This window comes from Phaenicophaeus curvirostris, chromosome 1 (genome assembly GCF_032191515.1).
Source record: "Phaenicophaeus curvirostris isolate KB17595 chromosome 1, BPBGC_Pcur_1.0, whole genome shotgun sequence".
In the NCBI taxonomy this organism is placed as follows: domain Eukaryota; kingdom Metazoa; phylum Chordata; class Aves; order Cuculiformes; family Cuculidae; genus Phaenicophaeus; species Phaenicophaeus curvirostris.
The window spans coordinates 78830561-78842122 of record NC_091392.1 but is presented as its reverse complement, the minus strand read 5'-3'; positions in this window follow the sequence as shown (position 1 = coordinate 78842122).

Below are 11562 nucleotides of genomic sequence, written 5' to 3'. Positions count from 1 at the left end.
GAAGTTTTTATTAACAAAAAAAAATTAAAATATGAAAAGGAAAAAAAAAGGAAAAAACAGGTAGAAGTTCATATTTCCAGATCTATCTTTGGATGAGAATTGTGTCATGAAATCACTCTGTGGAGCTAACCCTTACAATGAGGGTCCGGGCTCAGACCCTAGCGCTTGGCTGAGCTCTCTTCTCCTATGAACATATAGAACAGACCAGTGGAACTCCTTGGTTCATTTGGCTGCTTTGGAGTTACCAGCATGGTTACTTCTCTGTGATGGGGAGACCAGGAGGGTAAAGGAATAGCACTTGGTGTGCCTGGGGCAGAGAAATTGCTGGGGCCAGTGAAAGTGAATTAGGCAAACTAATTTTACTGTCCTCCATCATGTACTTCTTTAAGAACATCAACCAACTTACCTCCCAAGGAGTTCAAGTATGGAAATGTTGAGAAATGCTGTAGGTCAGGACAATGAAGATATGATGGGAAAGACATGGAGGGCAAGCTTCATCATGACCTAGCACATTAACTGATCATAGTAGACACTGTGAGTAGCTCAAAGCACAATTGTTAGACCCCCGACTTATGTGAGCAGAATGTCACTAATGCTATGTTTTTATCTGGAAAGCTTAAACGTGGGAGCCCTCCTGTGGTAGTTCTTCAGAAGTATGCTTTCCAGAGGATAAAACAGTAACCAGAAATGTGTTGAAGTCCACATAGAGAACAACATAGTTACAAAAGAAACTTGATTTGTGTGGTAGATACTAGGGTTAGGGTATATACAGCTACTAAATGTTAACAGGCAAGCGAACTATCTGTTGCTTTCACTGGGCAGATCACAAAATTTAACCTGACCAGCCCTGTCACAAAAAGCAAATAAAGCTTAGTCTTGAAGATTGGAGCAATTTGCACCTGTGTGAGTCTCAAATGCTGACTGCAAGCACAGAGCCACTGCTCCTGTTTATTTTAAAGGTTTGAGGGTAAAGCCTATTCTCTGCGCACCCAGATAGTCAAGGTGAACCAGCCACCAGAAGAAGGCTGAATGCTATAGAATCATACATAGAATTGTCATTTTGTTCATGTTGGAAAAGATCTCTGAGATCATCAAGTCCAATTGTAGACCTAAGATCACTAAGTCCACCACTAAACCATGTCCCTAGGCATCACGTCTACACGTCTTTTAAATACCTCCAGGGATGGTGAATCAACCACTTCCCTGGGCAGCCTGTTCCAGTGCTTGATAACCGTTTCAGTGAAGAAAATTTTCCTAATATCGAATCTAAACCTCCCCTGGTGCAGCTTGAGGCCACTTCCTCTTGTCCTATCACTTGTTACTTGAGAGAAGAGTAACCCACCTCGCTACAATCTCCTTTCAGGTAGTTGTAGAGAGCAACAAGGTCTCCTCACATCCTACTTTTCTCCAGACTAATCAATCCCAGTTCCCTCAGCTGTTCCTCATAAGACTTGTGCTCTAGATCCTTCACCAGTTTCTTTATCCTTCTCTGCACATGCTCCAGCACCTCAATGTCTTTCTTGTAGTGAGGGGCCCAAAACTAAGCACGGTACAGGAGATGTGGCCTCACCAGTGCTGAGTGCAGGGGGAGTTACTCTGTGTGAAGTTACCCTTGGACAGAAGTCTGGCCTAAGGCTGATGTTTGACTTACAGTACTTGTTTGAAACCTCTTAGAGAGCCAGAGGGCCTGAAGCCATCCCGCTCTGCTGGTGGTGAATTTGCAGATCAAGCTGAGAATTGATAAGAGAGCACACAGGGCAAGAGCCACCAGCAGTGATCCTGCTGTTTGGCAGCTCTCTCCCTCTGAGTGTCAACTCAGAAACTGAAAAATGGGGCATGTATGGTCACACATGACAAAGGACCGCAGATATAGATAAAGTAAAACTCTCTTTGGGGCTCAGAGATTGCCAGCCACCCACACACACAGTTCACTCAGTTCTCACTGGATTTACAGCTGGGATGATTCTTATTATAAGTTTGCTTATTTGCTTATTATTATACTAAGTTGGGTGGAAGCGTGGATCTGATGGAGGAGAGGGAGGCTCTGCAAAGGGATCTGAACAGGCTGGACTGCTGGGCTGAGACCAATGGCATGAGGTTTAACAAGGCCAAATGTTGGGTCCTGCACTTGGAGCGCAACAACCCTATGCAGTGCTACAGACTAGGAGAAGTCTGGCTGGAAAACTGCCCTGAGGAGAAGGACCTGGGGTGTTGGTTTACAGCCAACTGAACATGAGCCAGCAGTGTGCCCAGGTGGCCAAGAAGGCCAATGGCATCTTGGCTTGTACCAGAAATGGCATGGCCAGCGGGTTCAGAGAGGTTATTCTCCCTCTGTACTCGGCACTGGTGAGACTGCTACTCAAATCCTGTGTTCAGTTCTGGGCCCCTCACCACAAGAAGGATGTTGAGGCTCTGGAGTGAGTCCAGAGAAGAGCAACGAAGCTGGTGAAGGGGCTGGAGAACAAGTCTTACAAGGAGCGGTTGAGAGAGCTGGGGCTGTTTAGCCTGGAGAAGAGGAGGCTGAGGGGAGACCTCATTGCTCTCTATAACTACCTGAAAGGTGGTTGTAGAGAGGAGGGTGCTGGCCTCTTCTCCCAAGTGACAGGGGACAGGACAAGAGGGAATAGCCTCAAGCTCCACCAGGGGAGGTTCAAGCTGAACATTAGGAAAAAATTTTTCACAGAAAGGGTCATTGGGCACTGGAACAGGCTGCCCAGGGAGGTGGTTGAGTCACCTTCCCTGGAGATGTTCAAGGCACAGGTGGACAAGGTGCTGAGGGGCATGGTTTAGTGATTGATAGGAATGGTTGACTCGATCCGATGGGTCTTTTCCAACCTGGTGATTCTATGTTTCTATGATTCTATGATTCTATGATTCAAGGTAGCAGCATCCAAAAGACTGAACCTCAGTGTAATTACTGTGTAAGAGGTTATGTCTAGAAATTGTAATGTGAAGGACCTGCTTTTATCTTAGGCGTTTGAAATATGAACAAGGTGATGACACTTTAAGTGAACAATGATCTTCATGGAACAAAGCTGCATAGTAGCATAAGTGGGTTGAAACCTGTTGATCACTCACCTTTTTACTAAAGGAATGTACTTTCTGTTGTCTATTATAGCTTTTTCAATGCACCCATTTTATGGCTAAGGCTAACATCCTGGCGTTTCTCATGTGTCTTCATGGTAGAGAGGTTCAATATGACATATTTAGATCTGGTTGGGTTTTTTTAACAGAAGTTGCTATGTCCTAGCATTTGAAAGAAATTTTAAGAGAAATATTTTTATGGATAAGACAATATTTTATGTGCACTTACGAAGACTAAGGAGAAAACCTATGGACACTTGCTGAAGTAATTTTAAGGCCAAGAGAAGAATGTGTAGAAGACTGGCTATCTCTAAAGTGCTGAAACAATGGCGATTCATAACATTTCCCCTCTGGGAATGCCATCTCTGAAATATATATTTAGAAGTTCCCAGGTCTTATAAAACAGGAGGTTTTAAAATTATTTTGCATGCTAAGATAAAAAAGTCAGAATACTAGTTCTTTTAAAAATTATTAAAATTCTTGAATATTTTTTTTTTGCTTGGGTTAACAGGCCTTCCAGCAGCTTGACTCCCTTGGGCCAGTCTGATGGCTAGCAAGGTAGGATGCTTGAAGAAAGGGATCAGGCACATCTGATTAAATCAGTATATTCCTAGTCAAGTCCCTATTATCCAGCATTATGCTAGTATTTGGTGATCACATCTATATGTGGACCAATGAATTATCTCAGAAGGCCACAGCAAGCCACTTAAATGGCTGTCTAACTCTAGCCATGTGCGAAGTGTGATGGCAATGGGAATAGAGGGAGGATTTAAACTGAAGGTTCAAACGTTTTGATTGAGAGTCAAGTTGTAATCTTCTATTTAATATGGTAATATAGGACCTTCTTACATTTCAGGACTATAGGCTCTTATTGTGATAAATCAAGTTTTTGTCCATATTCTTTGTGATATTATTAGCCATAATGATCTTCTGCAAGCTGCAGCTGCAGAAGCTGAAGGCATCTTGCACACCTGGATGATGCTGTGTTCCCTTACTCACACCCAGAACACCTGAGCCCATCAGACGAATTAATAGAGGTCATAACTTTGGGGTGAAGCAGTAATTGCTGACAATTAAGTAGAACCATTTCTTTGATCTTAGGTGCTGTACTAAAGGATATACAATTTAATTCAGCTATAAAGACATGTTTTGGAAGATATTTTAATCTCGCTGCATTAATGAATTTGCATCTTAGGTAAAGCTAATTGTGAAAACTGTGAAGGTTTTTGTGGATAAATACATGCACAAAGATATATGTACGGATACATAAATAAAAATCCCTTTAATTCTGTTCTCTTTTAATTATATCTCAATGTTTCTTCCTTCATGTTTTCCTTGTTCTTATGCATTGAAACCTGGAAGACAAGTTCATGGAGACCACATGAGGGTAATCCAGGGATTACTGACGTTTCACAATGAGAGGCTTCAGAGAAATTTAACTAATGTTTAAATGTCCACTGCTGAGGAATGAATCTGACCCATAGTGAACTAATATGGTAAGTCTTGGTATTTTGAGACTGGCAATAGCTGGCAAGTAAATAATCACCTACTATACAAGCCCAGGACATTTTTTTCCAAAGTTTCACAGGGTTTCCTATTCTGAATTCACATATGCTAATAACACAATTACACATCTTGTTTGTTGCCACAGCCTAATAATAAAATATAATTTTTACTCTCCTAACAGAGAGGAGGAAATAGAAATATTTTTATAAATATGAATATTGATTATGCAGATCTAGATTTACAAAATTAGGGCTTATGATGCTGTTCTGTAAGGACAATTTCCCATCACAAAAATAGCTGTAAACTAAAGTTGAAGACTGGGATGTGCTATAATATCATGACAATGTAGGAAATCCTTTGAGGACACTGATGATTCTGAAGGGATGTGGCATAAGTTCTACCAGGACTGGTCCCAGTTCCCTTGTTCAGGCAAAATTCTTTCTAGAAAGGATTTTTGCCATACGTGCTGCTTTTAAAAGACTTCTATGTGTCAAGTTTTTATTATTTCAAAATGAAAATGAAATTAAATTAAGAAACGACAATGCCAAGGCTAAGCGTAAGCCAGTTTTACCTTCTGTGCAATATGTTTTAGTGACTGATATTTGATAAATGCTTTTTCTGATTTATACAATATCACCTTTCACAGTTAGCTCTAAAATCAAGTTTTGCATTATAATTTTATCAGGGAATAATTGCACTGTTGGCATAACTGTGATCAGACACAACCTCATTAACTGCAGAATAAAACTATTAAAAGACTTCTGGATTCCAAGAGAAGAAGACCTGTTGCTTATGCAAGTATCTTCAATAATATTTACTCAGAAATGTACATACTGGCAAAGAAAAATGTAAGATATTTTTATTTCCACAAGTTTGTCCCCACATGAAAGTCCTTCTTTAATTACTTGATACAGCTATCTCCCTGCCAATAATGGGGAGGAGTGCAGGGAAGGGGAGGGAGAGGAGGGAGAGCTATTTTGAGAAACAAGAATAAGTTTTCATAGCTCTTTTCCTATTGTTGTTTTGCTGTGATTTTGCTGTGATTTGAGAGATTCCAAGGTAGCAACATGTCTTTGCCATTCTTCAAAAGGTTAGTATTGAGCATGTATGAATGGCAAGTCCTGTTGCTGCAGGAAAGAGGCATCTTGCCCTGGCTATAGCGTTGTCCTTCCTTCTCTTTCTTTGCCATTTTGTGCTCATTGAGACTTCAGAAAGCTCAATGGTCTTTCTCCTACAGTCTGTGCTAAATTACCAAGGCTGAACAGATACTGTGAAGCCCCTTAGTGATGCTGTAATTGGAAAATTCGGGAGACTCTTGGATCTTTTTCAGTTTCAGTAATGGGCTGTTCCCTTTAACGTGGTTCTGACAGGCTGCATATTGCTTCTCTTTGTACAACCTGTACTTTTAGAAGTAGCAAGGTATTTGTGGTTGTCTGGCAAAGGGCTCTCAAAATCCCAGCCAGAATGTAAACAAAACACAGTTCTTCAATAAAAATCAATAAATATTGGCCAATATAAATCTGCAAAAATTAGACTGTGCCATGCAACATAAAAGCTTGTGAACTGCTGAAATGCCTCACCTCGAATCTTTTTCAAAAGCACCAGAAAAAGTACAGCCTAATGTGTACAAATACACAGAGATGTGTTGGGATGGTACATAGAGGCCAGTTAGTGTATTTGCTCTTTATTTTATGGAGTAACTTTTAAACCTGTCTGTGCATTTAGAAGATGAAGTCTCTAAACTCAAATCCTATTGTCAACAGTGTTTTCTTTGGAAAATAAACTGCCTTGGCTGAATTTGGAGCTGCTCCCAAATTCAGGTTAGTTATCACTTCCTGGTGAATGGTAGTACAAGATTTAGACCAGCAGACATAAACATTAGCATCTGTGTCCATAGACAGAAGGTACTCATATTAACACTGGGTGGACATTACTCAAAGAATTGTGTAGGCCACTTAAATACTAGAATGCACCGTCCTTTATTTAAACAGCACTGAAAGATGTCTCATCTGAAAATTCCAGCTGGTCTGTAGAGTAGTGCTGCTCTAATGGCATTTGCCTAGGTCCAGACTAAAAGTATATTTTGCCCAGATGCCATAGAGACGTTATAAATGTGATATATCCAAAATTGCTATGGGAAAGCTTGCACTTCTGAGCACATTCTTATTTTTTTAAGGAGCAACTTGTGGTGCACAGGTAAGGTCCCCAGCTGCAAAGCTGGTATGCGAAGGTATGCGAAGACAGGCAGAGCATTAGATGACACTGTCTTTCCTTCTGAGGAAACTTTAACAGCAACTACTGGATACTGATAGGATTACCCATCTAATGCTGCTGAGATCTAGCTGAGTAGCTTTGATTGTCAAGCAGAAGGGTGACTGGGCCAGTGTCACTGCTGAAATGACCAGTGACCCAAGTCACTGCTGAAAAAGGTATGAAAGGAGTAATTTCTGTACACAGGGAACTGCTAAGTTAGATGTACTGGGTGTGGGTGTGGGGATGTGTGTCTGTGTCTGTGAGCATCAGCTGTCAGAGAATAAAAAGATCTCCCTTCAAGTATCACTTGCATGTCCTTGACAGCAGCATCCTCACAATATGCATAACTTATACAACTACTGTCTTGCAATACTGCTTGTACTTCTGTTCACATCTTTCCCACCATGCTCACAATATCACTGTCTGTGAGGCACAGGATGTGGGGTCTGTGGCAGAGAGGGGAAATGTGGAAATGTAGTGGAGAGATAGGCATAAGTTCCTAGATGCATGGAGGGAGGACAGAGCAAGCTTCCTGAGGGGGAGTTTTGCTTGTATCAGGCAGAATGGATGAAAATTTGGATCTGACCTCCATGGCCATTGGGGCCTTTTGAAGTACTGTGCATCTTTTCTCCTTTACTTATTATGTACACCATCCTATGGATCTTCTTTATGGCTGAGTTTTATAGGAATCATAGAATCATAGAATCATAGAATATTAGAATGGTTTGGGTTGGAAGGGACCTTAAAGATTGCCCAGTTCCAACCCCCATGTCTCACTGGATCAGTTTTCTCAAGGCCTCATCCAACCTGGCCTTGAACAGTTCCAGAGAGAAGGCATCCACAACTTCCCTGGGCAACCTGTGCCAGTCTTTCACCACCCTCATCATGAAGAATTTCTTCCTAATGTGAAGTCTAAATCTTCCCCCTCCATCTTAAAGCCATTAAAAAAAAAAAAAGCTGCACAGGAGGAATGCCTGTGATACTGTGATATCTGGCCATCACAGGATAGCCTTCTAGTTCTCATGACAGAAAGATCTAAACCACAGTACATATGTAAAGAAACCATGGAGAACAGGTTTTTTTTCAGCCTGGAAAATAGATAATGGGAAACAGGTGGAGGTTCTACAGGGCAAATGCCTGTCTGATACTGGCAGAAAAAGAGGTAGTTCAGAAATTACTATTTGCTGTTTCTCATAGTGCAAGCTGCAGGGAACACTCAAGGAAATTAGCAGGCCCAAGGGCCAAACCAAATAGAAGGAAATGCTCATTTGCAAAGAACATGAATTGTAGAATGCATTGACACAGAATGTTGTGAAGCCTAAATATACAATTTAAAAGGAAACTAGGTAAGTTCATGGAGAATAGGTGCCTAAAGAGTAATTTAATTGGCATGCTTGAGCTTTAATCTTGTACTGAGGAAGTACTTAACATGCCTCCTCTCCCAGACTGCAAAAGTTTGGCAGGATAAAGATTATCTCCATCCTTGCTCTGGTCTAAGAATTTTTTTCCAAAGCATTAACTATGAGGCATTGTCAGAAACAGGACAGTGGATTAGCTGGACCTTTGGTTTCAGTGTAACTGTTCTCTTTCAAGGCACAGTAGGCTGTGGCTGGACACAGTGGCTAGAAGCATTTGTACAGGAGAGGCCATGTGGTGACTAATAAGGGAGAAATCAAGGTCTGTGCTTTCAGGTCAGGACATCGTCTATGAAGCATTTCTAGCCTCGCTACTGATCTGGTGCTAAGGGGTCTGCTAGAGTGAAAGGCAGGCAGTGGTGCAGCAGGAAAATCAAAGCTGGATTCCAGGTCTCCAAACATAAAATAGGCAGCTAATTCACATTAACATCAAAATGAAATAATTAAACTACTAAGTGCTATAACCCATATCTGGGCTCTAATGCCTATTATTTGCATTTCCTTAACCATATTTAACTCTTTGTTACTACCGTATAGTAAAAGAAATAAAAATAACAATATTATTTAAAAAATATAAATATTTATTCCCTCTTTTTTTCTTATTCCATTTATAACCAAGCAGATGTTTTCTCTATTTTTTTAAGGAAGAATCCACTTGTAAGAATGATTTGAGCAGATGTTTTGCTATACTTCTACATAGCCAGATTATTGTCCCTTACTCACAACTTCCTCATTAATTTAATGCAGCAGGGATGATACAATGGAGGACACAAAGGTAAAAATAAAGTGTAATGTCGTCTCTGCTAATGATTTTCACTCATCTATTTGTGTTTTGATATTCAAGTCAAAGATGGGACAAGCTAGTATCCTAGAAATGTTTTAGCTCCATTTATCATGTCTTACAGGAATTTGAGAAGTTGTCACATTTATTCTGTATTCCCAGACACGCTGGAGGTGGATCAGAATTATTCTAGGTAAGCTAATGGATGTCTGGTATACCCCTTCGATCAGACAAACCAACACACATGGAGTAGGGACCGCTCATCAAAACATGCTGTGATGTACCTCATAATTTTCAAGGCAGAAATGCCTTGAATACTTTTCAGTGCCTTGAGAACGGAATAAAGGGGAAGGGATCAGAGGAATGATCAATTCTGTGGGGACCTGCAGGAGGGATTAGTCGAATTACTGTTGGCTCCATTCTGAGGTGGTAAATAAAACAGCAGGTCATCCACATATTGTTCTCAGTTAGCTGAATTTCTCCACATTGCACACTCTCTTATGACTTGCTGTGTCTGCCAGCTGTTGATGTTACGGTTTCAGATTCTGTGGGAGAGAGATCTCTATTCATATTCCATTGTATGTCCTTCCTTAAGTTTAACATGCTCCCAAATGATTTTCCATCCAGTAAACAAACCACTACTTCATGTGCTAAAATGCCTTTCAAGAGAAAAGAAGCAGTTATCAGATGTTAGCATTTAGTCTATATAGTCGAAGACTTCAAGGGTTTTACATGCAAATAATAATAAATGCAATCTGGGAAAGGATAAAATGGGACTGAAACAAGCTAGGAAACATTTCAGAGGCAAATGAAGACATTGATTAGTATATTTTCAAATCATTCCCCTAGTGTGACTGGTTGAAAGTATTAAAATTCACTGTAAACATTTTCACTGTTTCATTCCTGCTTCAACACAGCATACATCAACTTTCAGAAGTTCTAAAGATGGTTCAAGAGCTCCAGGTTATATCCTCAGCTATGGAGTCTGAACATTTAGATTGAATCAATGAGGTACAGCCATAGAAACCAGACGAATAACTGGTCCACCATATAATAGACTAGGAATGTCTAATGAAGTGCTAAAATAAGTTCTAGTGACATCTCACTAAACAACATCCAGTGATGTGGATTTTCAATGATAGAGCTCAACCCCATTCCTCACAACTGTTGTTCTGTATTTTCCCCTTAAGGTGCTCTATGCTGACATGAGAAGACTTTAGCTCTTTGTTGCACACAGAAGTGATAAACTGCTTTCACCATCACTGGTCATGAAATGACCATGGATGATGAAGTGTTGGTCTGACTCTCTTTGTTTTATGATATGCTAAAAATATTTTCACAATTAATCAGATCACAAGGCTGAGATAGTTACATAGATATAAAAGTTTGAGTAATTCCACCAGGCCTACATGTATTTTTGATGTCTAGACACCCTCATTTATCATAACAGTAGCAGCAAGAGCAGTGAATGCAAAGAGGAGGAAATTTAAGACTCCCGTGAGCAGTAAGAACTGTGAGTGATCTAGTATGTGGCAGTTCTCCTACTGAGTAGAAAGACACTAAAAAATATTTCGTAAGGAAGAATCGCAGCTAGCTCCTCTTTCAGGAGGAAACTGCAGCTTGGAGGAGACTTGTACTTCAGGAGAGATTGCATTTTGCAAAGATCATCCCTGAGCAAACACCTTGCGCCTCAGAAACTGATGCAAATAGTCTTTGAGGAAGATTCGAGGTTGTGTTAGATGACCTTTTAAGGTCCCTTCCAAATCAAACCATTCTAAGATAACTGTTAATGCAGAAGGGGTTGACAGTAAGCTGCCCCCACAGTTTTTCCACCAAGCATTAAGAGAAAGAGAGACTTAAAAGTGGCATGTATTGCTCAGAGGGGTACATTTATTTGTTATTTTTGGTATGTTGTTCTGCTTTTTTCTATTTTGCCTCCAGGTATTATTTTTAAGATTTTTTTTTTTTTCAAAAATATATGAATCAGTGAGTTTCATCAAATTATTTAAAGTTTTGAGTGAAGCTGAGAAGCTGTTTGCTAATGATTGTTACAATGAGCCCTTGATAGCATGCAAGCTTGTTAGAATGATTACATATGAACTCCATATCTGTTTATTTTTATCAATGCATAAAATCACTTGCATAAACTTCCCCATCCATACGTATATCTAAATCACAGAATTACAGAACTATTGAGATACCTCTGGAGATCATCAGACCAACATCCAGCTCAAAGCAAGGTCAGCTGGACCAGGTTGCCCAAGAATGTGCTGAGTGATGTGTTGAGTATTTCCAAGGATGAAGACTCCATAAGCTCTCTGAGAAATCTGTGCCAGTGCTCAACCACTCCCACGGTAAAAACATCTTATGTTTAAATTGATTTTTATTTTCATACCGCAATTCATGCTCATCACTGGACACCCCTAAGAAGAGTCTAGTTCCATCTCTTTTAATTGCCCTATTCACTCATTTATACATATTGACAAGATTCTCCTGAGGCTGCTCTTGTTAGGTCAAACAATC